The sequence below is a fragment of the Mustela erminea genome, chromosome 15, assembly GCF_009829155.1.
Source record: "Mustela erminea isolate mMusErm1 chromosome 15, mMusErm1.Pri, whole genome shotgun sequence".
NCBI classification, from domain to species: Eukaryota; Metazoa; Chordata; class Mammalia; order Carnivora; family Mustelidae; genus Mustela; species Mustela erminea.
The window spans coordinates 78,955,817-78,983,088 of NC_045628.1; the positions used below are offsets into that span (position 1 = coordinate 78,955,817).

Here is a 27,272-nt window from a genome sequence, read left to right on the forward strand (position 1 = left end):
CATTTTCTCCTACATATCTGCTGACTATACACTCTTTACCTTGAGGGAATGTGTGACAGTGCCCACATGTTCTTGGATGGTAGAGAGAGCATTCACTGTGAGGAGAATGACACTTAAAATGAAATCTGTTACATGCACTCAAGAAGAAGATCCACACTTTGGTCTAGAATGTTGGAGAATTAAGAAAATAATTTCTTGGGGGCGTTAGGGATTACTGAAATCTGAGATCCTGGGGGGCAGCATGGCCTTTCATTCTTCCAGAGCTAAGGTGTCCAAGGCACTAGGAGCCACGAAGGCTGCATCCAGCAGAGTCCTGGGTGGCGAAAGTCTCTGTGCTCAGTGAGAGGAAGCAACCTTTTCCCTTTCAGGGCAGGGAAGCCCTGATTTCTCAAGTTAATATCTAGTTCTTCAGGATTATGTCACTATACCTACAAATTGTATATCTAGAAACTGTAACAGTTCATTCAACTCTGTTGAGTATTTTAGGATACATAGGTTAGAATTAGGAGAATTTATTATTTTTATCAGTTATAGAGATGCTAGGTGCAAACTCCCATTCACTGGTGTGTGACTTTGATTCTGGGCTTAGCAGCATGTGTGAAATTTGGACAGTGTTATAGGGCTCATGGGCAAGAACACTAATGTGTTTGCACAGTCGTGCTGGTCCCAGGTAAGGGCTTAATCTGAATCTGTTCATACCTCCTATCATTCAGTCTTGAACTCCAGAAATCATGGATTTTAAAGTTGCACACAATAACAATATTGGCTAGGTTCTTTAATCCAGAGCTAGGTTTTTAAGCCTTATATTTTCATAAAATGTATGGCAGAGGTTTTAAGATTATTAATGAGTGTTTCTCTCCTTTTCTTTTTATTGTCCAATGGGAAGGGCATCAAGGGATCACAAGCCAAACTTATAAAATGTTTATCCCAGCCAAAGCTGCCTTACCTTTTTGTTTCCAAATATTGACCTGGTATGATGACACAGGTTTTAAATGTGATGGGGAGAAGCTTTTTCTTGGCACATTTTAACTGTCGAATCTTAAAGATAGTTTCTAAATTAACGACTTAAAAAAAAATAATTAATTAATGACTTTAGGTTGAACTTTGCTATCTGGAATATTGAGGTGTATTATAGTAATTATTTGAATCTGGGGGCTTAAGAGGGGGTATTTTTGTTATTTTCCCTCTTTCTGTGGTGGTATATGTGAAACTCTAAGCCCTTTGATGACACCACGCTTCAATATGACAAATGAATATGCGTTTTAATTTTGCTTTCAGGGAATGAGGGCAAAGGGGAAAAACTTCCAAATGGATTTGCAAGTAGAGTAAGGTTTTCTGAGTAGAGGCAAAGCTGAGATGATTCTAAAATTACTACTGGTGTTTCGTTCTTTAGAAAGACTTACAAGGGATAAGTTTTGGTTGCTTGCTTTTTACCACTGGCAGAATGAAAACAAAATTAGAGGTATTTTTCTTTTTGCTGCTGACTTTTCCCCCACATCAAGGTGAAATTCACATGAAGTTAACCATTTTAAAGGGATAATTGAGTAGTATTTAGTACATTCACAATGTTATACCACTGTCACCTCTGTCTAGATCCAAATTATTTTTATCACCCTAAGATAAAACCCTACACTCTTTAAGGATTTATTAACTTCTCCTACCAATCCCCTGCCTCTAGCAAGTATGTTTTCTGTATTTTACTTGGTAACCAATGCTGCCTCCTTTTGTGTGTGTGTGTGTGGTTGGTGGTTTATTTTTTAATGTAGTGTACCTTTCTTGATCCCATTCCCTGCTTTGGTCTGAATGTTTGTGTCCTCCTTCCCCATATCCCAGGCCTCCCTACCATACATATGTTGAAATCCTAATTCTCAAAGTAATGGTATGATGAGGTGGGCCTTTGGGAGATGATTTGGTGCTGAGGGTGGAGCCTTCACCACTGGACCCAGAGGCCCTCAGCCAACCATGTGAGCACCCTGATCTTGGACTTTCAGTTTTCAGAGCTGTGACAAATACATTTCTGCTTTTTTATAAGTTGCTCAGTCTGTGGTATTTTGTTACAGAAGCCTGAGTAGATGAAGACATGTCTCATTTCCTTTTCCATTCCTTTTTTATTTCCTTAGTGACTTACTGTGGGGATTACAACCAAGATCATAAATTTATAACAGCCCAGTTTAAATAGATAGCAATTTAAAATCAATAGCTTATAAAAATTGTTCCTGTGTAGCTCTGCCTTCCATTTACATTGTTAGTATCACACATGTCATCTCTGGACACTGTATACCCATTAATATAGATTGATAATTATTTTATGAATTTATCTTTTAGTAGGGAACAAAAAGTTGCAAATCAAACATACACTAATATTGGGTTTTATGTAGTTACCTTTGTTGGAGCTATTCTTCCTTGGAGCTTTCTTCAAGTTCCTTCCTTGGAGCTATTCCTTCCTTGGAGCTTTCTTCAAGTTACTCTCTAGTATCCTTTCATTTCAGCCTGAAGCACTGCTCTTTAGTGTTCCTTGAGGGACAGGTCTAGTGTTGAATTCACATTTTGTTTACCTAGGCATGCCTTCATTTTTATGGTTTTTTGTTTGTTTTCAGTAATCTCTACACCCAACGTGGGGCTTGAACTCACAACCACAAGATCAAGAGTCACGTACTCTCCCAACTGAGCCCTCCAGGCACCCCTATTCCTACATTTTTTAATGGTACTTTTGCCAACAATAGGATTCTTGGCTTGTCAGGCTTTTTTCTTTCAGCACTTTAAATACAGTCATTCTACTGCCTTTTGGTATCCAGGGTTTCCAATGAACAATTGACAGTTTTATTAAAGATGCCTTTTACATGATGTGTAGCTTCTCTTTTGCTCTTTTCGAGATTCTCGTTGTTTTTGCCTTTGTTTGATTATAATATGTATTAATGTAGATCTCTTTGAAGTTTATCTTGCTTGGAGTTTGTTGAGCTTAATGGACATTGGGATTTTTCAGCTATCATTTCTTCAAATATTTTTTTTCTTCTTTATTCCTCTCTTCTCCCCCTGACTCTCAAAAGCATATGCTGCTATGCTTGATGGTGTCCTACATGTCCTTCTGGCTCTATTGATTCTTATTCATTCTTTTTTCTTTCTGTTCCTCAGTCTATGTAATTTCAGGTGTCCTATTTTCAGGATTGGTGGAATCTTTTAATTGCTTGTTCAAATCTGTTAAGCCCTTCTAGAGAAGTTTTAATTTCAGCTACTATACTTTTTAACTCCACTTTCTATTTAGTTTCTTATTTTAATTCCTATCTCTTTACAATATCTCCATTTGTCATATTTTTACTGATTTCCTCTACTTCTTTGTTCATGTTTCCTTGAGCATTTCAATCATATTTAAGACAATTGAATTAAAGTCTTTGTCTAATAGGTTCAGTGTTTGGGTTTCCTCGGAGATGATTTCTTTCAATTTACTTTACCCCCCTGGAATGGGACATTCTGTTTTGCTGCCTTGTGTGCCTTATTGTTGTTGTCATCAAAAATTGGTTATTTTAAATATTATAATCTGGAGATCAGATTCTCTGCATAACTCAGGTTAGTTGTCAACTGTTGAGTACTGCCATTGTGTTTAGTGAGTGTACCAGTCCATTTTGCAGAGACTGTATTCCTTGTCAAGTGTTATTACTGATGTTGCTTTTCTGTTGGTGTGTGGTTACTGAAGTCTCTGCTCTGTTTTCTCATTGGTCCTCTAGTGTGGAAGCTAGGCCATCTACAACTCTGCTTTAACTTTTGCCTCCTGTTTGTGTAGCACTGATAGAACTGCTTGCTAGAAGTACAAGTCTAGGCCCTCTAAGGTCTTTTCTGAGTGTGTGTCAGTCCTGGATGGCCCTACCAAGCCCTTACTTATTCAAGAGACTTCCTGCTTAGCCTTGTGCTTCCTAGTCTTTTGGGTCTGTCTGATGCTTGCCGCTTTTGTAGTCCCTTGTCCCAGGTGGGCATGGGGAGTACTCTTTAAATCTTATAACGGGTGCCACCACCACCTAGAAAGCCACTCCAGCCCAAAGCTAGTGTGAAACAAAGGTCAGCCTTTGCACCATTCCCTCCGGGAACCACAGGGCAAGTCAAAATGCACAACCGCAGTATTTATAAAATAAGATTCATATGAGCCCCTTGGTACCAGTAAGCTGCCCTGTGAATGTGGGCCAGCATCCTCATGGCCCACGTGTGGTGCTGGGGAATGGGAGGCAAATAAGCAAAAAGGCCACAGTGCTTTATTAATGAAATTCTGCCACCTTTATCTTCACTAAGCACTCCTCTAGTTATTGTGGATTTTTAAATTAAATCCCAGAGTTCCAAAAAAGTTGATTATGTCAGTATTTTCATCTTAATCATTGCTTCATTAGAGGAACTGTTTCTCTGAGCACCCTCTTCCACAATTTGTTGGTACATAATTTGGGATTTATTTTCTTCTTTGGCCATTTTTTAAAAGTGATACTTAACTTTTTTAGAGCAATTTATGGTTCACAGGTGAATTGAGGGAAAGTACAGATTTCCTCTATATCCCGTAGCCCTACACATGCAGAGGCTCCCCCACTATCTCCATCCCCTACCAGAGTGCTGATCTGTTATAGTTAATGAATCCACATTGACTCATCCTTGTCACCCAAAGCCCATAGTTATGGTAGCGTTCACTCTTGGTGTACATTCTATGGGTTTGGATGAACATATAATGTCAAGTATCCACCTTTTCAGTATCATATAGTTTCACTGCCTAAAGATCTTTTGTGTTCCATGTATTCTTTCCTGATTCCCCAAATCCTCGTAAACAACGTTGTTTGTTTGTTTTCCTGTCTCCATAATTTTCAGTGTTTCCAGATGTCATATAGTTGGAATCACATAACGTGTAAGATTCCCAGATTGGCCTCTTTCACTTAGATAATACATATTTAAGTTTCCTTCATGTCTTTTCATAGCCAATAACTGATTTCTTTTTATCACTGAATAATATTCCTTTGTCTGTTTGTATCAGTTTATCCATCTGCCTCCTGAAGGACATCTTGACTGCTTCTAAGTCCTAGCAGTATTGAATGAAGCTACTGTAAACATCCAGGTGCAGGTGTCTGTGGACCTAAGTTTTCAACTCTATTGGGTAAATACCCAGGAATGCAATTGCTGGCTTTTATGTAAAAGTATGTTTCGTTTTGTAAGAAACTGCCAAACTGTCTTCCAAATTGGCGGCACCATTTGGTGTTCCTACCAGCAATAAATGAGAGTTCCTGTTGCTCTAAATCATCAACAGCAGTTGATGTTGTCAGCATTCCAGATTTTGGCCACTCTAAAAAGTGCATGTTATTACTTTTTGAAGGATGATATTCCTACTTTATACAAATTTGAGTAGTAATATTTTTATCTAAACATGCTATTATTAAAGCTACCTTTCAGAGCCTGGGAATCTTTTCCTGTCTGGGAGTTATTAACTAAGCTGTTCTGTACAGGAGCCTCTTGCCCCACTGTCAAGGCCCTGCAACTGTGTGGAATGAGTTGAAGGTGAAATGTGCTCTTTTCCTTCCCTCTTGCTGCTGATTCCTTAGTTGACTCTCCCTCAGCCCTCTTCCTTTGTTGTCACTGTAGCTTCAGGCCCCTGGCTTCTCCATTCTTCACTCTATTGGTCAGTGTTTTGACCCGTCTAATATTTTTTAAGCATTATCTGATCTAATCTAATATTTTTAAAAATCTAATATTTTTTAAGCATCTTCAGAAGGAAGATTTAACTTCTGAGGTTCACCTTCAAGGTGCTCCAGTAATCTATCCTGGTCCAATTTTCCCACCAATTCCCATGGTATTTCTTTCTATACCCACTAAATGAAGAGAGTGGCCATTCCTGGCTAGAAATGGTGGGTACCCAATTTGTGGCTTCTTTTATTCCAATTTCTCCCTTCCTCACCTTGTTTTCTTCCTGTGCCCATGATCTACCTCTCTCTTAAAATGTAGCCCAGACTTGAAGACTTTCTTTAAGTTAATATCTACTTAAATCCTTATTACCTAACTTTACTACTGTTTGGCACTTCATACTTTAGTACCTTGTATTATAGTTATTTTTGGTATATATTTTATCTCTCTTCAGAATCTATGAAGATAACATATATTGGTTCATTTGACATTCTCTGAAAACCTTGGCATAGTGTCCTACTATTTTAAAGGTTTACTATTATGTGACAAATAGATGAGTGTTGAAGTTTAGCTACATAAAAAGAAAATACTTTTGGAAGATTGTTTTACCATATTTCAGCTGTCAAACCATTCTAGCCAATTGTATGATTTTAAATTTAAATAAATTTGCTGGGGCACCTGGGTGGCTCAGTGGGTTAAATCCTCTGCCTTCGGCTCAGGTCATGATCTCAGGGTCCTGGGATCGAGCCCCGCATGGGGCTCTCTGCTCAGCAGGGAGCCTGCTTCTCCCTCTCCCTCTGCCTGCCTCTCTGCCTACTTATGATCTCTCTGCCTGTCAAATAAATAAATAAATAAATAAATAAATTTAAATAGATTTGCTGAGCCTGACTGGGAGAGCTCTTAGTTTGGTTTCTTTGACTTCCTGAGGGAAAAAAACGGTCAGTAGCAACTCTCAGTGCCTTCAGGGATATTCTTACCGATACTTTAATTAGAAACTTACAGATTTCCTCACAGTCTAGCTATGTGCTTAGATATATTAATATATCTAAAGGCCTTACCTGGAATCACAGCCTGATGGTTTTCCAACTTGCATTCATTTGGTTCCTAACACTTAAGGCTTGGACCATATGTGAAATCATGGTGCTGTTGCCTTGTCCATTTCATTACTGAAAGGTTTGTTTTTTTTTTAAAACTTTGTTCCTTATTCAGTGTTTATCATATGTCATACCTTAGCAGTGCTTCAGCCTCTGGGAGGTAGCAAAAAGCATGGTACAGTTTTGTCCAATGCGGGACCTTGTAGGCCGTAGCATCCATCTTGCATAGACATCTAATAGGAATTAGTGTCTGCCTGTCTGTCTGTCTCTTATCTCTTTCTTTGCTTCTTTGCATGCTTTTGTATTGTTTGAGAATTCTAGTTTTTTCCTGGAGGGGTAATACAAGATTTCCAGGGATACTGATTCCACTTCAGCTGTTCTTATAAGATACCCTAGAAAGGCATCTTACTTCTTTTGTTTTTTCAAACTGTATCATCACAAACTTTTTTTTTTTAGATTTATTTATTTGACAGACAGAGATCACAAGTAGGCAGAGAGGCAGAAGCAGGCAGAGAAAGAGGAAGGGAAGCAGACTCCCTGCTGAGCAGAAAGCCTGAAGCAGGGCTCAATTCCAGGACCCTGGGATCATGATCTGGGCTTAAGACAGAGGCTTTAACCCACTGAGCCACCCAGGCACCCCTACAGACTTTTTTCTTAAGTATTGGATATCTCTTATGGCATCACCTTTATGTGTTGCTTTTCTAGCAAAGTCTTTCCATTTCTCTTTGAGGATGGAATTGAGGGTAGGAAGATGGTTTTTTCCAACACATTTAGCAAGGGACATTGCATCCAAAAGTAAAAAGAATTCCATTTTTTTAATGTATTCCTTCATTTTCTTCACTTCCAAACTTTAAATTCTGACTCTCATTTATTGTCTTCATTCTCTGTTTGTTTTATGGCAATTTTGGAGCTGCCTATTTTTTATGCCTCTTTGAGTAAGATAAAGTTGACTCTAGGACAGGGTCAAAATCTGTACCAGTAGGTCTCAGTTCTGCCTTTTTAAGCTAATATATTCAATCTAGTTTCCCTTGCATATGATAGCTATTAAAACATTTCAAGACTGTGAACATGCTTATTTAAGACCGGAAAAGCCCAGGTCACAGAGGAAGAAAGAGGCAATTACAGAGTAGGAGTGGACAGACTTGAGTGGTTTGGGAGACTCTGGGAGATGCAGATAATATAAGGCACTGCTGGAAAAGATGAAAGGAGCAGGACAGAGCAAAAATGTTTATTCATCTGGTAGTTTTTATGATCAGCATCCCCTGAAAATAATTTCTGCAGGTTCCTTCTTCAGAATGAAAATATGAAGAGTGTGTTAGATTGGAAATACTGAGAATTCCTGCATTAGCATTGCCTTTCCATTCCCATCCTGCCTCTTTCCCACCAGGACGTGGAAGAGGCACGGGGCAGAATGCATTCTTCTCTATTTCTGGTTGCTCCATGGCTTCCAGGCTGCACTGTTAGCAGAGTTCTGTAGGTGTTATTCCCAGGCGCCTGCTGATGGCTTTCTATACGTTTGCATGGGATTCTATGTGATGATTGTTGTTTAACTTCACACAGATTCGGGATAGGTTACAAGATTACCATGATGTGGCAAATGAGATCAATTGCTGTACCTGCAAAGCACTGACTCTGGTTTCCATATCCACACAGGAAATCGAGTCTCATTACTCTAATTCTATCCTACATAATACCTATGTAATTACAGGGCTTGAAGTAAAAAAATCTTCCAACAAATGTGATACCAAAAGTCCTGCAAACTTACTAACTAATTTATCCTAATTTCATGATATTTTACAAATTAGCCTTTATTGCTCCCTCCCTACCCTGCTTGTTCCTCTAGTAAGTTCACTTCTTACCTCAGACACTAATTTAATTGTGCCCCTCCATCTACCTCATCCAAACAGCCATCAGTGAGTAGGGAGAATGGAGTAGTCTGATAAAAGATGATACATAACAATGGAGTTTAGAAAAAAGAAAAAAAATGGCTCTTGAACTAAGTTATAAAAAGAACCCCATAATCCAAAGTGTGTATTTATTTGTTTGCATGGTCCTAGTTATTTTTGGCTTCACATAGGGATGGGAGAAAAAGACATGAAGGATTTTAGGGGAAAAAAATAAAAGGAGGTACAAAACATTTGGTTGAAAATTGTATAGTATATATGCTGTTTTGTCATCATTACACTTATGTTTTTGAAACAAATTGCTTTTCTGCAGTTCAGCAGATAATAGTCAGGACTACAATATGGAATCACATTTGGCTTTGGTTCCCCTGCAGCTCTATCCCCCCATAAGAATGAATTTTACAAATGGTTTAGAAGTTTTCAACATGTTGATGTTTTAAGTTACAACCCAGCCATTAGAACATATCCATTTTCTGCCTAAAGGAAAATTTCTGTACTCAGAGAAGCCACCAGACCTCTGTCCCTTTTTGGGTTAGTGTGAACAAGTTCATCCTGCTCATGGTGTCTTGCCAGGGTTCCCACTGAGGGTGCAGAGGCGTGCCCCCAAGAAACTATCTGTTCTATGAGGTTCTATGGCACTTTTTTCTGTCTTCAGTCATGCATGGGATAAACTATGCAAATTTGGCATTTTTATAAATTATACCACCTCAAATAGTACGTTGTTTCCATTCAGGTCAGTTTTAGGCCACCAAATCAAGTCATTGGGTCTCGAATTGTTTGAAACAAATTGGTTTTGAAATATCTCTGATGCCTGTTGGCCCACATTTTGCAGCATGTGAAGATTGGAATGGACTCCCCACCACAGCTGCCCTCCTATGTCTTTCTCTCTGAGTAGGTAGTGTATTTGTCACTTTACAATCCCTGCAACAGACTTGAGTTCCATATTGGTTCTGTCTCCAAAGATTATAAAATTCCCATCAGACTTGGAGAGCAAAACGAGAGTGAAACTTCATGAGGAAGAGTGTCGATTGACCTGTTCTCCCCGCCCTCAAGTCCTGAGCGGTACATTTCTTCTCATGTCTTGGCTACTAAGAAAGTGAAACTTGAAACTAATTTTTCAGCATTGCAGTGTGACTACAGTAGCAAGTAGAATTGAACTGGAGCCCTGGGGAAGCAAACGGGTTGGTTGTGGGCTTAAACCGTGTCTCCATTGTTTCCCTCTGGCCTCCAGAGGCTGATCTTACTTGTAAGCTTTATCTTTACAAAAAAAAAAAAAGAAAAGAAAAGAAAAAGATTTTATTTATTTATTCGAGAAAGAGAGTGTGTGTGTGTGTGTGTGTGTGTGCAAGTGGGGGGCAGGGAGAGGCAGGGGGTGGGTGTTGGGCAGGGGCAGAGGAAGAGGGAGACTCTCAAGCAGATTCCCTGCTGAGCTTGATGCAGGGCCTGATCCTACAACCTTGTGATCGTAACCTGAGCCAAAATCAAGAGCTGGATGGTGAACCGACTGAGGCACCCAGGTGCCCCACCAGTGAGCTTTTGAGCATACCAGATTCATAAATTGTTCTTCTGAGTAATTGAAAAGCAAACTGTAGTCACTAACTAAATATAAGGCATTCTTAAAGGATGCTTTATTCTTTCTCTTTTCTCTTTATGTCTCTGTTTTCATGAGAGTATTCTGTAACCAAATGGTGTGATCCTACTTTTCCTCATTCCTCTGTCCCTAAATTCTGATCATTCCCCTGAGTGTGCTTGCCAGCTTGTTAGTGTACAGGTTGTATAAGAGAAGGTGAGCATGTGCAGGAGACATGAGCTTCTGGAGGTGACAGAGGGCCCTAGCAGGACAGAATTTTGGGAATGGCAACAATGTACATGTCTGTCATGTTGGCTTTGTCCTTAGGATTTACACTGTGTGACCTATAATGCCAGGCGGCTGAGCAGGAGCCAAGTTAAATTTCTCTGGGGCCACTGTACAGTAGTTGTCAATCTCAAATGCTTAAAAATGTCTAACATTCTTCCTTTCCAGAGGGCATCCTGTGTTTACACATTGATGCTGTTGAAATCAAGCCTGGCCGATAGGAGAGTTGTAGAACAGGACAGACAGAAACAAATCAGACCAGGTGCAGAGCAGTACCTTGGGAAATACCTCCAATTATTTTCAGATGCTGGCAACTATGTGGAAGTCATGTGCTTATGAAGTAGCTTTCTAATTTTAATATTTTGGGAAATGTGATGACAAAACCTTTTCTAGTTAGTATCTTGTGTGTTTTTGATAGAATGTGAAGCCATTCCACTCTCAGTAGGGAAGGATTATGGAAGAAGAATATCATATACACAAATTGTAGATGTGGCCAATAATTTTGTTATGATGAGTATATCTGAGAGAGTGAGTATGTTTGGAAGAGTATTGGAAGTGGTTTCCCAGGCTCTGCTAGAGTTCATGAGTTGGATAAACTCACCTTTAGGAGGCAGGCAGTCCAGGTGCTCCCAGTGGATCGATAGAGAGGCCTCAAAAAATAACATTTATTTTATTTTGTCATTCATTTTATTTCTTTAAAGTGTAGTTGACACACAATGCTACGTTAGTTTCAGGTGTGCAACAGAGCAGTTGGACAAGTCTGCACCTTATGCTCCACTCCCATCTGTCATCGTACAACACTATTATAACACTGCTGACTATATCCTCTATGCTGAACCTTTCATCAAAAAGAGCATTTTAAGTGGAAGTCCCCCAATTAGTGCATCTTTCCTTTGATTTATGTTATATAAATCAAATTGATATGATTAATTAACCTGTCTATTTATTTAAAAACTCAGTAGTGCCTTGGAGGGTAAGTATTCTGACAAATAGGTAATGATTATAAGATAATCTGATTGGCAGTACAGATCAGAGGATTGAAATTTCAAATTAAGGAACATGTTCCCAACTTGAGAGCTTAAACACATATCTTAAAATGTCCTTAAATTTCACAGGTATCAGAGGAAGGATGAGCTAGATTGTTGTTGTTGTTTCCCCCAATCTGGCTTAGCTGTTTCTAAATTGGCTTTACTCAGTAGCTCTCCCTCTGAGTTGAGTTGTGTTGGAACGGTACAGACCTCTGTGTGGGGTGGAGGATAGAAAGGAAATAAGCAAGTCATTTCAGGGCTCTGTTCAGAAGTGTGAGATCTAATCTGGTTCAGAGACCACACGTGAATTCTACCTTAGGACATTTTAATCATTTCCCTGGCAACAGGCTTATTTTATGTGAGCATATCATAAGAGACTACCATCTTTCCCCAACCTCACCATCTTCACTGGATACCTATTGTTTTTTGTGTGCCTGAACAAAAAGGTTTGAGTTTCACCAAGGTGAAAGGGAAAAAGTAGATAGCGCATGAAATGATTATTTTACATTTTATCCATTTACTCTAGAAAATAATTAGTTTTGTATTTGACTTAATGAAACTGTACATCTCTTATTAGTAGATATTCAATAGGAAACTCAGTTTGATCAGTTAAAATTTGCAAGCAAAAAATGTCTTCTGTAGTTTTATTTTTTAATGGGATTTATAAAGCCTCTAACTCCTGTTTTTTGTTTTTGTTTTTTGTTTGTGTTTGTGTGCTTTTCTTTTCCTAGTGCCTTGTTGATAGGACAGAGTCATGTATTTTCCTTCTCCTTTCTAGAGAAAGGGAAGTCTCCCTCCCAGACCACTGCCAGGGATTCCCAGCTAGCTAGTTACCCTTGCTGTGCCCCCCCCCCCCCCCCGCCAGCACCTTCTTTTCTATCCCTGCTGCATTGATTCGTCTTTCTAAAAACTTTTCTATCATGGCACCAACTTAGTCTAGAAATCTGCTCACTATGGTTGCCACTAGCACATGTGGCTATTTAAATTAATTTAAGTAAAATTACAATTTTAGTTTCTTTGTTGCCCTTAGCCACATTTCAAGTGTTCCAGAGACACATGTGAACAGTACAGAAGAACATTTGCATCATCCCCAAAATTTCTATTGGGCAGTGCTGATCTAACACCCCTGAGTTTCCTCCTTCTAGAGGCTTAAGTGTAAACCCCTCAGCCTGGCTTCCAGGCTTCCCTGAATCTTGCTTAGCTGTACAGACTGAATTTAACTGATTGGAAGGTTGTCAGAAAAATCTTTATGCTCAGGGGAGGCTTGGTGGAAGAGGAGAGGCATTTTATTTCTTTTTGAAGAATGAATGGTGCTCCAGCAGGCAGGAGGTGGTAGAAGGTTCTGGGAAAATAGGTGAATATGAAGATCATTTGGGGAGTGAAGGATAAAGTGGATATAGGGAAGGATAAGGTGGATATAGGGAAACAGGTGAGAGACAGGTGTCCTGTATCCTCTGTGAGGGATTTATATTGGAAAGTGTCTTCACATGGTCTTTGGTCAATGTTTGAGTTGAACCATCTTTTATGGTCTTTAATGTGATCTGTCTTCAAAGAGAGAACATGAAAGAGTTGATTTGGTAATTGCAAAGAAGATGGGATAAAGGTATTAGTGGACAAACGTGTACTTGAAAGGGAGGACAGATAAGGATGGGAGCTTAGCAGTCCAAAGACTCTGTAGGGATCACTGCGCTGATCTGGTGTAAAGGAGAGAGGAAGTGCAGTAGAGACAGAAAGTGAGATAAGGGTGTGAGGCAGGTGATGCCTCCAGGGAAAGTCAGATTTTAATCAATGCAGGGATTTAAGAAGTTTTGGGTGAAAGTAAGATTACCCACGGCAGCCCAGGTTCCACAGGGTACAGTGGATAGGGAAATGGAGGCACAGATAGCTCATGGTGGCAAGAACTTACCTCTCAGTTTTGTGTCCCTAGCATCTGCAAAGCACGTGATGGTTACTAGATTGCTATTAAATGTTTGCTGCCTGTGTGTGGAAGGTCTCACCAAACTGAGTAGTCACAGAGTATGGTGCCAAGCAGATATCCATGCCTATGGTGGTCATTTCAGCAACAAATGGCGGAGGTGAGGGAGAAAGGTAGAGGCCCTTAATGATTGGGCTGGTAGCAGGGGGAGTATGTGGCTGGCAGTATTGCTGAATTTCTGGAATTAAAGTCCTCCTGGAGAGTTGCTGAGTCTACTGAATTACCTAGACCCAAGGTGCCAAAGTAAGCGTTGCTGGTTCAGCTACTTGCACTTCCCGCCCAGCCCTGGCTCTGGCCCGAGAGCAGCTCCAGTGGAAGGGGTTCTCCTGAGGCAGGAGGGAAGGACTGGTGGAAGCAAGGAGAGGTGAGGCCTCTGTAGCCATCTCTGGAGACATCTCCTGGGGTGTGGCTGGCTTTTGAGCCATATTATATGGAGAGAATCAGAAATACCTTTGGGAAAATGACTTCGGCAGCACTGTGGCTAGTGAACTCTGCACTTGAAATCAGCATTGAATGAGTGGTTGCTCCACCGCTACTTGCTCTCGGGCAAGTCACTTAACCTCTCAGGTCATTTCTGAGATTTCAGGTCTTCCTATGTCCACCAGCGGAGGCTGATGTGGGGATGAAAAACAAGTTTTCTGAAAACATTTTATAAGGTCTAACATGCTATGAATTTAATGTTACATGTAAATTGAATTCCACTGGGTAGAGATCTGAGCAAAGGAAACCTGGTGAAGATCTCTTTACAGTAATCACAATGAGTTAATGAGAACATGAACCTAGGCTATGACAATGAAGAAAGGAAGAAAAAAAAGAAAGAAAGTAAAGAAAAAGGAAAGGAAAGGATGTTAAGTTGGTTTGTTTTTTTTTTTTAAGATTTTATTTGTAACTTATGGTTTGTCTAGAGAGAAAGAGAGTGAGCCTAAGCAGGGGGAGTGGCAGAGGGAGAAAGAGAAGACGACTCCCTGCTGAACAAGGAACCGAGGCAGGACTCCATCCCAGGACCCTGGGATCATGACCTGAGCCAAAGGCAGGCTCACTGAGTGAGCCATCCAGGTGTCCCCAGATGTAAAGTTTTCTAGTAAGAATTTAAAACTTGCACTTGGAAGTCAGTTAAGCACTGGGGCAAGGCGTCAGAATGAAAGAGAAGGAGGATACCGGGATTCCGAGTTTGAATGAGTGAGAACACAGTGGTAGTGAGATAGTAGTGGAGGGAAAGACTGGCAATGGAAGGGAAGGTCTTTGTGTCAGGCTCACTGAATTCCAGGTACTGCTGGAACATCCTGCTAGAAACAACCAGGAGAAATCTAGTTGGAAGCACAGAGGAAAAATGGAGGCTGGGGTTGGGTGCCAACCACTAGAAGCACTGTTGGCAATTTTGGAATTGAATGTCATCACCGAGGTAGAAGTATCAGAAGAAAGCCAGGGTCAGACTCTTGGGGGAGATAATGCAATTTAACTTCCTTTGGTGTTACGTCTTCCTTGATGCATCTATAGCTTCCTTACCTGCCTGAGTCTTGGCAATTAGTACTGCATGTTTACTTGTTGTTCATATTCTTGGTATACGCTTAATTCTGGGAGGGAGAGATTGTATTTATCTTATGTACTATTGATCTTGAACATAAGTTTAAATGCCTAGACACGTACAAGTAAATATTTGTAAATATTCTTTTGAATGAAAGAATGCTCTGAAACTAAGGTCATTGTGAAGGAAGATCAAGAGAAGCTTAGCTCAAGGTTACCGTCCTGGGCCCTTCCTGGTCAAGTGATATTAAACAGGACCAGTTGAATTGCTAGTGTCTCAAAGGAGAATCCTTTGATGCTCTGTAGATTGACAATGTGAGTTGAGAATATACATTGTATATTGTAGAAATAACAAAATAATGTAGAAATAACAAAAGGTCAAGGTATCAGGACAGCATCAGCATCTGTGAATCCAGGAGAGCTGGAGAGGTAGGCCAAGCTAAGAACGACCTTGAGAGTGAGTCTTCAGTGGCTTATGTAACAAACTCATTTTGAAAACAAGGCAGGCCATGTTGAAAGAGGTTGAATAAATTGATTAGGAGGGAACAAAAGGGAGATTTCATGTTATTATTTCTTGGGTATGACTGCGATAATTGTGTGCCTTTAATGGGTTGAGTTGTGTCCACCCCAACAGATAGGTTGAAATCTTAATCCCCCGGGCCTTAGAATGGGACCTTGTTTGTAAATAGGTTCCTTGGAGATATAATTAGTTAAAATGAGGTCACGCTGGAGTCAAGCGGGCCCTGTGCAATGATTGGTGTCCTTACAAGAAGAGATGAGATGCGTGGACATAACCGAGGGAGTGGTGGCAGAGACAGAAGTCACTGCAGCTGCAAGCCCGAATTGCACCCCACCAGCAGGTAGGAAGGGGTGGGGCAGGTTTCAGAGAGAATATGGCCCTGTTGACACCTTGCATTCAGACGTCTAGCCCTGAGAACTGAGATGGTTTTGTTATTGTTGGTCAGTTGTGGTCAGTTATGGCAGCCCTGAGAGACTGATAGTGGCTAAAGGGAAGTGAAAATGAAGGTCATGGAAACCAAGGTGGTATGAGATATGGTTGCAGTGCTCAAGATTTGGAGAATAGTGGAGAGAGATGGAAAGAAGAAAACAGTGTTGAGCACTAAAAGCCTCTAGATAAGGGGTGTTCTATAGCCTCCACAGGTAATTGGCCACATCACCATGAGCTCTCCATATCTCAGCTTCTTTTAAAGCAAAGCAAGGGACTTTCACTATCATGAAGCACCGTCTACATTCCAGGTTTTATTCATCTCAGTCTAGGTCTGTTAGTTCTTGGCGGTTTGGATTTAGGTTGCACTTGGTACAGACATTCAGTTTCTTTTGCAGGTAGTATAAGAGGGGCTCTGTGCATCTAAATAGGACTGTGGTCTTCAGGTTGAATGGGTTCAATGTGTCAACCACTCCTTGCCTAAATTCTCCTTGCAGAGATGCAATCAAGCAGTATGCCCTAGTACATATTTCTAAAAGGAGGGAAACAGTTGGTATTGAAGTAACTGATTCCTTTTGCAAAGGTGTCCATGAAAACTGGGAATTCTAGACTGCTCTCCGGAGAAAGGAGTCTTTAAAGATTGGGAAATAGGGAAAAATTTAAAAAGAAAGAGAAAGCTGTGCCCAACTTAACCAATATTGAGGGCAGAGGGGTGGTAGCAGGCCCTGCAGGGTTCAGTTGCCTTTGTCCTAAGACTCCAGACAGTTTGGGTGCAGGGAAAATGAGTGTCTTTAATCTGTTACCCTAGAGCTCCTGCATCAGAAATGAATTTGGGATTAGTGCTAATGTTTTAGAAGACTGGTTTTCCATATTGGAGGCCGAATGAAATATTTGTGTGCCCCTTAGTGTTTACCTTGGTATTTCCACACTCAATTTTTGTAGAGATTGACAGGTACATAATTTTGGGTAGTGGCATGACCTGTGTGTATTCCTCTGGTCCTGACTGCTGTGGGGGTTCCGGGCAGTGGTTCCTGTCGCTCAGCCCATTGCCAGGGAAGGAAACCTGCAGGGAGCCCTCTGTGCTGTTTCCAGTGTTGTTATTAGGAATGGCAGTTGGCTCCTAGAGGAAAAGAGAAATAGGGCCAATGTGAACTTATGGACAGGTTTGTTTCCTCCTTCTCCTTAAATACAAGTATTTAGTCTTTTGCTTTTTACCTCCCTCCTACCCCTTATCTAAACAAAGCAAACAAGTCTCTGAGAACACCTCAAAATGATTTATTTGTTGAAGATGTGTGAAAATAGTGATCTAAGAGGTTGGAAAAAGGAAACCTCAGTGGTTTCATTCTTGTGTACCTTTTAAAATAGATGAGAATGGAGAAAAACTTTGGGCTGACAGCTTGGGATGTGATCTGGTTCACCTTCTGATAGAAGAATGAGTCTTTACCAAGTGACTGTGTTTGGATATAATCCAGACCCAAAAGAACACTCTGGTCTTTGGCTAGCCTGTAGAAGAAAAACATCAAAATGAAGCAAAATTACCACATATCAGTTTCCATGTGAAGCTATGTGTGTGTAACTATAGCTGAAGGAAAGTGAAATTTGAAAAAAAAAATATATATATATATATATATTGCCTCTCCTTGTAACTGAGACTCTATTAGTAAGAAGTGCCGCAGAGCTTTAGTGAAGATGCTAGAAGATTTAGTGAATTATTGGTATCAGCCACACTCCATTTCCAAAGTCTGTTTCTTCTCAGCCGTCCTGTGGGCTCCTATTGTCAGTTGGATCCTTCTTCCCTAGTCTTCTCCAGACACCTTATGATTTCGAGAGGTGGTAATCAGGAACAAAATCCTTTCCCATAGTCTGGGACCCTCAACACCTTCCAGACCAAGTGACTGGAGCAGCCTGACACACCGGCCAGCAGTTGTTTTTCTTAGTTGTATTGCTGCTTTAATTGGCCACAGTTCTCTTCATCTGTCATGCAAACTCTTAAAACTCATACGAGAGTAATTTTCCCCACCTTCTTTATTGCGGGTTACTTTCTCTCCGTGGGGCACACTGCGGGTGATTAGGCCCGCACCCTCTGGTCTGCTCCTCTGCTTGCTTGCTTCAGCACGCCGTCCTTTGGTGAGTTTGTGCAGGCTGACCGATTGAGTTACACCCTAAGGAATGTGGAACCTGGTTCTCAGCTGCAGGATGTCTTTCCCGAAAGTTCTTGTACTGTGAGGCCTGCTTTGAGGATTCACATGTGTATATTGGCTTACAGCAACATTAAAGCTTTCTCCCCCCAGTAGATGGGTAAGTTACTTAAGGAATATGAGGTAGTGCTCTCACGGGGCTGGGAGCTCAGGGCTGGCTGGTGGTATTGCTGGGTCCTTTCTGGCTGGCTTCATGTGCATTTATGACTTTCTTTTAAACCCAATAGTCTTTCCTTGGACTTAAAGGGGAAGTTCTTAATGCAATGAGAGAGATTCTGTGGTTATTTGCTGTAAAAGGTTGGAAGCTCTAATACTGTAAACCATAAAACAAGCAAGAAGAGGAAACATTAAACTGATCTCCAAATATTCCATTTGATGGGACATAAATTGAGAGCAAAAGACCACAAACAGAAAAATGATGTGCTAATAGTGCAATTTGAGGTTGTTTTAGTAATGTGCGTAGGGTGAAGTAGACAAAAAGACTAGGAGGGAGGCTCTGTGTGAACACATTGCCCTTGGGCATGAAGCTTGTGGGTACTTTGGTGCCCAGTGTGAGGCTCTGGTTGAGAGTGTAGGTGAGCAATTTCTACTCCGTCTCAACATCAGGTCTGGGTGTATGGGCCACAGCTGGTCCTTGTGCTGGTTAAGTCTTCTCTACACAGAGGATTCTCAAAAGGCTTGATTTGGTAGGAGAATAATATCTGCTGGATTCAGTGTGTACGTGTGTGTGTGTGTGTGTGTGTGTGTGCGTGTGTGTGTGAGAGAGGGGGGGGGGTTACTCCTTGTTTCAGTCTACAGATTTGTATTTGATTCTTGTCATTAGAGCTTTGAAATGACTATAGGTATGAGTCCTCATCTCAACTGAATTGCCCGGAAAGTATTCCTTTCATATAATCCGTAAGAGGGTCATGTGCAATTACAAGTGGCAGCATCTGGGAAAGCATGTTGTGATGTTCCTTGTGCAGAAAAAACAATTACATTTACCATGATGAGCCCTGAGTAATGTGTAGAATTGTTGAATCACTATACTGTACACCTAAAACTGATAGAGTTCTGTGTTAACATTACTAGAATTAAAATTTAAAACTTGATTAAAAAATAATAAGACACACTAGCTTGTATAGGAAAAAATAAAAAAAGAAATGGTCACCATTTGGGAAAATGGTATATTGAATCATCATTTCGTTTTTCAATTGTGAGTCTCTGATCATGCTTGATTTTTGTGTCCAATTGCTAGGCCGTAGGCCAAACACAGCCTACAGTAGTGTTGTGTTGGGATAGCCCTGTAAATATTGATAGGTGGGACAGACATTTCTCATTTGGCTACAGACCCCACCACTCCTTAATGTTGCCACTGTACCTTCATTATCTGTCTGGTGCTCTGAGGTCATTTATCTACCTGGTACCCAAAGCCCATTTTCAAATTCTTCCTCAAGCAGAAGCAAATAGATAGTAAAGCATACCTCTGTTCAATGTAGGTTGTGTTTTGTCTCTCTGGCTGTCTTCTGACAATGGTTTAAAATGAGCAGGGAAATACTCAAAATTGCTAACAAATAGATTAAGAAGGTTTAGGGCCAGGATTGCATATTAACTGCCTAATTAGCCCGTAAGTCTGTAGCATTGATCTTGGTGACTGAGTTGAGCAGAGTGGGAAAGCTTGTATATTTCCTGTTTCCTGAGGGAACAGTCCTGGTATTGAATGATTCTGGTTTAACCTTTTTCATTCTCACTGGAAACATTGTTGCTTCTAGGTTTCCCTTACTCCTCAAACTATTGCTAAATTAAGGTGGGCTTTAGAAACCCCTGAAAAGTCATCTCCATTTCACATACTTCTCGTATTTGTTCTCTTGAAAGTGTTGATCACAAGACAAGCTGAAGTCTGAGCCGGGATGGCATTGATCTGATTGATTCCTCTGTGTGCTCTCTCTGTGGCCATGGGCCTTCTTCTGTAAAGACCATATCAAGTTCGTCCACTGTTGTGAATGAAAATAATCAGCTGGCGAAAGCATAGAATTAGAAACCTCTTGGTATATTTATTTCTGTGTCTCAAGAATTCTGATTTAAAGCAGACTTTATTTCAAGTAATGTGAACAGTAGGTTGTTCAGGAGTCTCGGATGAATCAATGTTTTCTTCCCTCCTCTCCAAGAAAATCTATTTAAAGCAAAGGTCAAATCTGTGCTGGATTTAGAACCGATTAAATGTAAGTCTGGAGAACAGAGCCTCTTCTTTTTTATTCTCTACATAGTTTCAAGCACTAGGGACACTCTGGTCTTCTGCAGATCATCATTTCGCACATTTTTCTGGTGTCTGTAATTTTTTTGTTGTTGTTCCAGGGGATGGAGTGTTACCTGTAGCCTTTATACCTAGTGAATTTGAGCCCTTCTGAGCCTTTAGGTTTAGGAAATTTAGAAGTAACTTAGACCTTAGCAGTTGTCTTGGAGAAGAGTATTAGGCTTTAAGTTGTCTCTGAGAAGGTTGTATTAATGCTTATGTTAATGTGCCTTATTTAATTAACATGCTCAGAAATTGAACTACTGTGTCTATCCTTCCTCTCTGTCCCCTTCTCTCATCCCTCTGGCCTTGTCTATCTCCATGAAGATTGTCAAGCTTTGCCCATATTACCAGCCCCCACCCACGGCCCTCACATTGTTACCAGACCCTGTACACTCTACCCCTGAAAAGTCTTCAGTCCTCTCGACTTCTTCAGTGTAGGCCTTGCGACAGGTGTGGGTGTTGGTATGGGGTCTGAACTTGTCCCCAGCTTCCCATGGCCTTTTACTCAAGAAAGATTTGGACAAATAAGTGCCCTGAGGGAAATAAGGCAGGAGAGGAAAAAGCATGTGCCCAGGGGAGTATGATTTTAAGCAGGGTTGCTGAGAAGGACTCGTTGGGAAGAGGGGAGGAGCCACTGGAAATCTCTTGCCTCTGCTGAGCATTCCAGTATTAAGGGCTGGAAGACAGCAGGAGGGTGTGTTTGAGTTACACCAAGATTCCAGGGATGATGTGTTTGCAGCGCCTTACAAGACAACCAGTTGGAGATACCAAGTTAGATGGTGGATATTAGGGTCTGGAATCTGGGGAAGAGGTTCTACCTGGAGATACACATTTGTGAGTCTAATGTATTTAAGGACATAAGACCAGCTGAGCTCCTCAAAGATACAGATAGGAAAGGGCATTGGACTGAGCACTGAATTGTTTTTCTTATAGGATTCAGAAATTCAGCTTTCTTTTTTTTTTTTTCTAAAGATTTTATTTATTTATTTGACAGACAGAGATCACAAGTAGGCAGAGAGACAGTGAGAGAGGGGGAAGCAGGCTCCCTGCTGAGCAGAGAGCCCGATGCAGGACTCGATCCCAGGACCCTGTGTCATGACCCGAGCCAAAGGCAGAGGCTTGAACCCACTGAGCCACCCAGGTGCCCCAAATTTCAGCTTTCTTAATGCAGGATTTCCCCCATGGCCCCAGCCCAGCTGTCCTGAATGTCTCTAGGTGTTCCTTTCATAAACACGAACAGGTAAGGACAGTTGTCAAGCTGCTGTTTGGTCCATCCCTAACCTCTGCTAAGCATTCCAGTATTAAATTTTCCTTTTGGTAGTTTTCCCTGCTCTCCATCTTGTACATTATTATTCTTTTCTCACAGTCCTCCATAATAGTACTTATGGTTTTTCATTCATGTGCTCCTGGGGTGGAAGTCAGGGGGTTCTCCATCTTTCTGTCCCCAGTACTTTGATTATCACCTGCATGGAAGAGCATAGCATTTGTAGGATTGAGTTTAATTTCTTAAGGTTCACAAAAGTGGTTTCTGTTTTATATTATACACATACATGCATATGTATGTATAATATATATTTATTGGTATATACATATGTATACATATTTGGTGTAGTATATAGTATATATTTTGTAAAAAATATTTTATATTTTTATGCCTGTTCTCTACTATATCAAATATATAGTGTGTGTATGTATATGTTTATATATATGTGCATGTGTGTATATATGTATTTTTTCCCCAGTAACTTTTCATCTATTCTCTCAGGCATTTGGCACTAAGGCTTAGGAGCCCAAAAATGTGTATATGAAGAAAGAGATCTCATAGGCACATTCCAAGTTATTAACTCTACCCAATATGCCATCTTACTCAATGTTTTCAATACCAAAGCTGACACTTTATTTTTCCCAATAGAAATGCTAGCCATCTGGAAAAGTGTGTGTGTGTGTGTGTGTGTGTGTTAAAGGTGAAATCTTCAGGAAATCCTCATTCCTCTGGATAGCTTTCAGGTTTTAAATCTGGGAATTTGTATGTCTTCTCAGTATTACTAGTTTAATTTTAGGGACTGAACCTTCATCCACTGGCGCAATGCCTATGATAGCAACAATCTATGACAACCCTAATGAGAATCTGGGCAGAGCCTGGTAGGTCCCTGAGTTGTGTCCCATTAGAAATTAAGAAACGCTGTGCTCACCGAGCTGGGAGGCTATGACATAGACCCACAGAGCCCGGGACATGGTGGGAATGCTAACAGAGCTGTGTCCCCATCACCACAAAGCTCTGGCTTGCCCTAGTAATTTTTATTCCCACTTTTAATGGAGGGGTGGTTCAGAGCAACAGAGCAGCGTGCACCTGGTGGCCAGTGATGCCGGGCATTCCAATACTGGTGAGGGGATAGGGACTGGGAGGCGTCATGGCCAGCATGTATTCATTAGGTAGAGCTGGGTGTTGCTTTTCAGGAACATGGGTCTAAGGTTCCCAGGTACCGCAATTTTTCAAGAGAAGCTGGGTATCAAAATTTTCACGTGAAATCACCTGGCTTTTAAATTTTGGCTGCAGAAGTGGTTTTGTTTTTTGGTTTTTGTTTTTCTAATGTGGGATTAATTACCTAAACTCAACCTGTTGATTTTATTTCCTGGCTGTTGGGACTTTTTGTCCACTTAAGCATAAACTGTTATGCTTCTGCCCATAAAGACTGTCTTAGTCTTCCTGAGACCCATCCTGTCCAGTTCCTGATGGACTCCTCCTTCCTAAACCCTACCTGCCTGTCTTCCATGGCACATACTACACGGCGTGTGTCAGGTGTCTTCTTGGCTTCATCCCTTCGCCTCACTAACATGGAAGCTGCTTGAGACAGGCCTTGGCCGCTCCGTACTGGCTGCGTCCTCGTCGCTGGCATCCCACGGCTGCTTCCTGTGTGAGTGGTCCTCCAGGCTGAGGTCTCACATGCTTTAAAAAACATGAATAGAAGGCCGCTGTCCCAAGGCGAGTGCAGTGATGTGCAGAAGGGACCAACAGAAGCAGAGAAGAGATGATTCACCACAGACAGTGAGCGATTGTTCTGGCCAGGGTCAGGAGTTCAGGAAGCAGCAAATAGTCCCCAAACAAGGGGTGGCAAGCATTTTCTCAGCACCTGCTGTATGCTGAGTGAGTTGTTTGTTTGCTTTTTTCACCCAGAGGGAGTGGTAAGGAAACTACCCAAATGGTTTCTTTTTCCATTCTTCAACCAGCATTGATTGAGAGGTTATATGATCCACAAAGGACAAGGGATGGCTGCCGGATGTTCCCTCAGCGCTCTGCAGATGCTGACGGGGGCGCAGGAGGCGGAGGGACTTCTGAGGAGCGGTATCCCTGGACAGCAGTGCCGGGTGGTCTGGGGTCCCGGAGGTTCCCTAATCCCCCACGGTCCCTTGAGGCTTCCTCACCCGTCTCACAGGGCATGGAAGGTTGCTCTTGAACCAAAGAGTCAACTCTCTGTACACAAAGTCAAAATAAAACATCTTCTGACCCCCTCAAACACAGGCTCCTTCCCCTCCCTTTCCCAGCAATGTGCCTCCTTCTCCTACCAGGCCAGATATCCCCATATCCTTTCTCACCCTCTGACCATTCACCAGGCACTGTGTCTCCTTCTTCTGAAATGCATTTCTTGGTTCTGTCTCTGTCATCCCAGTCAAAGGTTAGACTGTCATCGTCTGAAGGCTTCTTGCTGGTCTGTTTCACAGTCCAGTCCATCATCTCGACTGCTGGTGGCCCAGCTTCCACCTGTGAACATCTGAGTGTGGTATCTGTATACGTAGAAGCCTCTGCTGGTTCTCTGTGAGCTCTGGCAGGATGTGCAAATGCTTCCTGTCCTGTCTGCTGTCTGCCCAGCTCCCCCACCCCCAGCACCTTCCGAGCTGTGCCTGGGTTTCCTCATGCCTTCCGGGCCAGCATCAGCAGCTACTAAAGTATCGCTCTACATGCCAGATGTGCAGTGGTCTCAGGCTATGGTGTGCCCTCCTCCCTGTGGCTCTTTGCTTCCCTGGAGGCCTCTCCATGTCTAGAAACCTGGGCACAAAATAGGCTCTTAATGGCTAAGGGTTAGTTGAAGGATTTTTTTCTTTGCTCTGTATTTCTGTGTAAACATCTATCTTGGCAACCTTTAATCTTTGCTAGCCTGATTAGAGATGAGAACGGCGAAGTATATTCTAGCCTGACCCCGAGCCCACCCTTCCCTCCCCTAGTTGGTTATGGGTTCTGCACAATTTGGGGGAGCCTTCTGGCCCGTTGTATGTGCTGAGGGCTCCTCCTCGCTCATCCGTCAGTGTGGCGGTCTCCTGCAAAAATGGAACTTTTTCTACGCCTTTTGTTTATTTATTTAGTGTTATTTTAAAAATCTGTATCTGTATAATAAAGTATGCCACTGGCTTTACTGACTGGAGACTGTCATTTAGTAAATATTCCCAGTTTTAAATGTGCTAACAGTGTTCCACATAAACATGAAATTTCTCCCTAAATAGCAGAGGATTTGTATACAGCTGCTCTTTACTCTCACATAACTCTCTCTGTATTCCCAACTCCTCCTGATTCAAGCAAAATTGAGGAGGTCCCATTGGCAGGTGCTTTCCAGAACCTGCCTGTGGTGGCTCAGCAGCAGCCTGGGGACTGTGGGTGGCGGCCAGTCTTAGTGCTTCGTGTATGTATAGTCTTTTTACTTCAGTAGGTACTAGTGGGGAGCCCAAGATCGCATTTTCTTTATGTGGCTACAACCTTCCAAGTGCCTTGTTACTCCCTCACACAGCCTACGGCTGCCATACATGGATTTGGGATTTTTTTTTTTTTTAAACTGTTTCATTTGTTGTTTGCAGAAGTTAAACACAGTCTGGGCACATTTTCATTCCTCTAAGAGTTAAGAACATTTCAGGAGTAAGTGCAGTGGCTGTATTATTGAAATATTATAGGCAAATCTTTAAGTCCCAGCAGGAAATTAACTAGGATTAGTATGTTCATTTTTTTTTTTTAACCTGGCATCTATAAGGGGTTCTTCAAAAAGGAAACATATGTTTTGTAAGAAACTGGTTTTATCATTCAGCAAATAAATTGTTCAGGAATGGAAAAGACTTTACATTACTTCTGCTATGCTTTCTGTGATGACGTAACAGACACCAGCAGTTGTCCCTGTGAGCCAAATGTAGATCTTGGGTTTGCAGCTGGTAGTTTATCTTTCTGTATGAGATCAATAGCACTCTATTTTTGTTTGCTAAAATTTATCTGATATCCCTAACCACGTAGTTCATTAAAAACTCTGCAAATTTTAATTGTCTAGAGATTATCTTCTGCAGTAGTTTATTTTTAAATTTATAAACTTGGTCATCATTGTGTTTGGTCTGGGTACTTTATTATAACTCCAGGAACCACGATTTAAAAAATAGTGCAGTGGCTATATCATTGATACAATGAAAGTTAAAAAATTTAAAACCCAAAAGGTCAGATAATTAATTAAGCTGAAGTGGTTGTGTTCTTAGTAAAATTATTTCTAGTTAGTGTGATACCAGCCGTGGCAGTGATTCACTGTGTCTCCAAAGTACACAGTGACTCCCAGAGATCTAGTCTGGACAAATGTGTGACAAGCAACTGTTCCATGGAATTATGGAGGGTCATTTTATACAGCAGCTGACTGATCACTTACAAATGCTGATTTTGCTTTCTTCTTGCAAGAGGGTCACACTGAGAAATTGTTTTCTTATAGAAAAAGGGTTTTCTACTTTAAAATTCCACTTTTTGAAAAATTATATTTTATTTATTTATTTGACAGAACGAGCGAGAGAGAGAGAGACAGCGAGAAAGGGAATACAAGCCGGGGGAGTGAGAGAGGGAGAAGCAGGCTTCCTGCTGAGCAAAAAGCCCAAAGCGGGGCTCTATCACAGGACCCTGGGACCATGACTCAAGCCGAAGGCAGATGCCTAACAAATGAACCACCCAGGAGCCCCAGAATTCCACATTTTTAAAAAAATTGCAAAAAAAAATTAAGATTCATAGTCAAGATTGGAATAGCAGTGCTTCCTAAACATACACATTATTTTTGAGATCTTGTATACAGCTATTCAGGAATATATGTATTTAGCATGTAAAAGGATTCCTAGTGCTGAAATCAAAATACTAGTTTTTTGAAAGAAAATTAAGTAAGCCTAGTAGCTTTGCTATGTAATATCCTTCATGAAAAGGAGAGTACATATTTTCAGGGAATTTTTTGACCTCAGTGACTTGAGCTTACTCACAACTGTTAGTCAAATTGTCTTTTGATAAATAGCAGTGAGGCTATGTGAATAAAGAGTCGCACTCTCTTTTTTCCAATAAATGACACTTGCTCATGAATAGCTGCTGCCAGTTTTTTTCCCTATTCCCCACCTCCTAATCGCTCTTCTCACACTGCCTAGGATGCCTTTTCAGGGAAATGTACATCTTTTAGAGATGTGAGATGTACAAATCAGAAGTTGAAAAATAGGATATCGCAGCTCTCCTGTAGAGAGGGTCTTGGGGCTCTTTTGTGTACACAGTGTTTTCAGGTTATCAGCCTACACAGGAATGGCCCCCATGTACTACTTGCATTATTCCACCTAGCTTACTCGTATGTCTTAAAATCCCAGCAGACAAATTCATTTAATTTGTAAGCATTAGAAAATACTCAACACCATTAGCCATCTGGGAAATGCAAATGCAAACTACCAAATCCAACACGGCACACCCATGGGAGTGGCTAGAATCACACAGACTGATGGTGCTGGTGTTGACAAGGATGAGGACCAACCAGGACCAGTAAGAAACCAAAATGCCACAGCTACATCCCTTTGTTAGA

General features: G+C 41.3%; 1 protein-coding gene across 5 annotated transcripts in view; it reads left to right on the top strand.

Annotated features, from left to right (window-relative positions):
* LOC116574179 (phospholipid-transporting ATPase IB) overlaps nucleotides 1-27,272 on the top strand; it is a 595,210-nt gene that overhangs the window by 261,726 nt on the left and 306,212 nt on the right. The gene's annotated exons all lie outside the window — the stretch shown is intronic.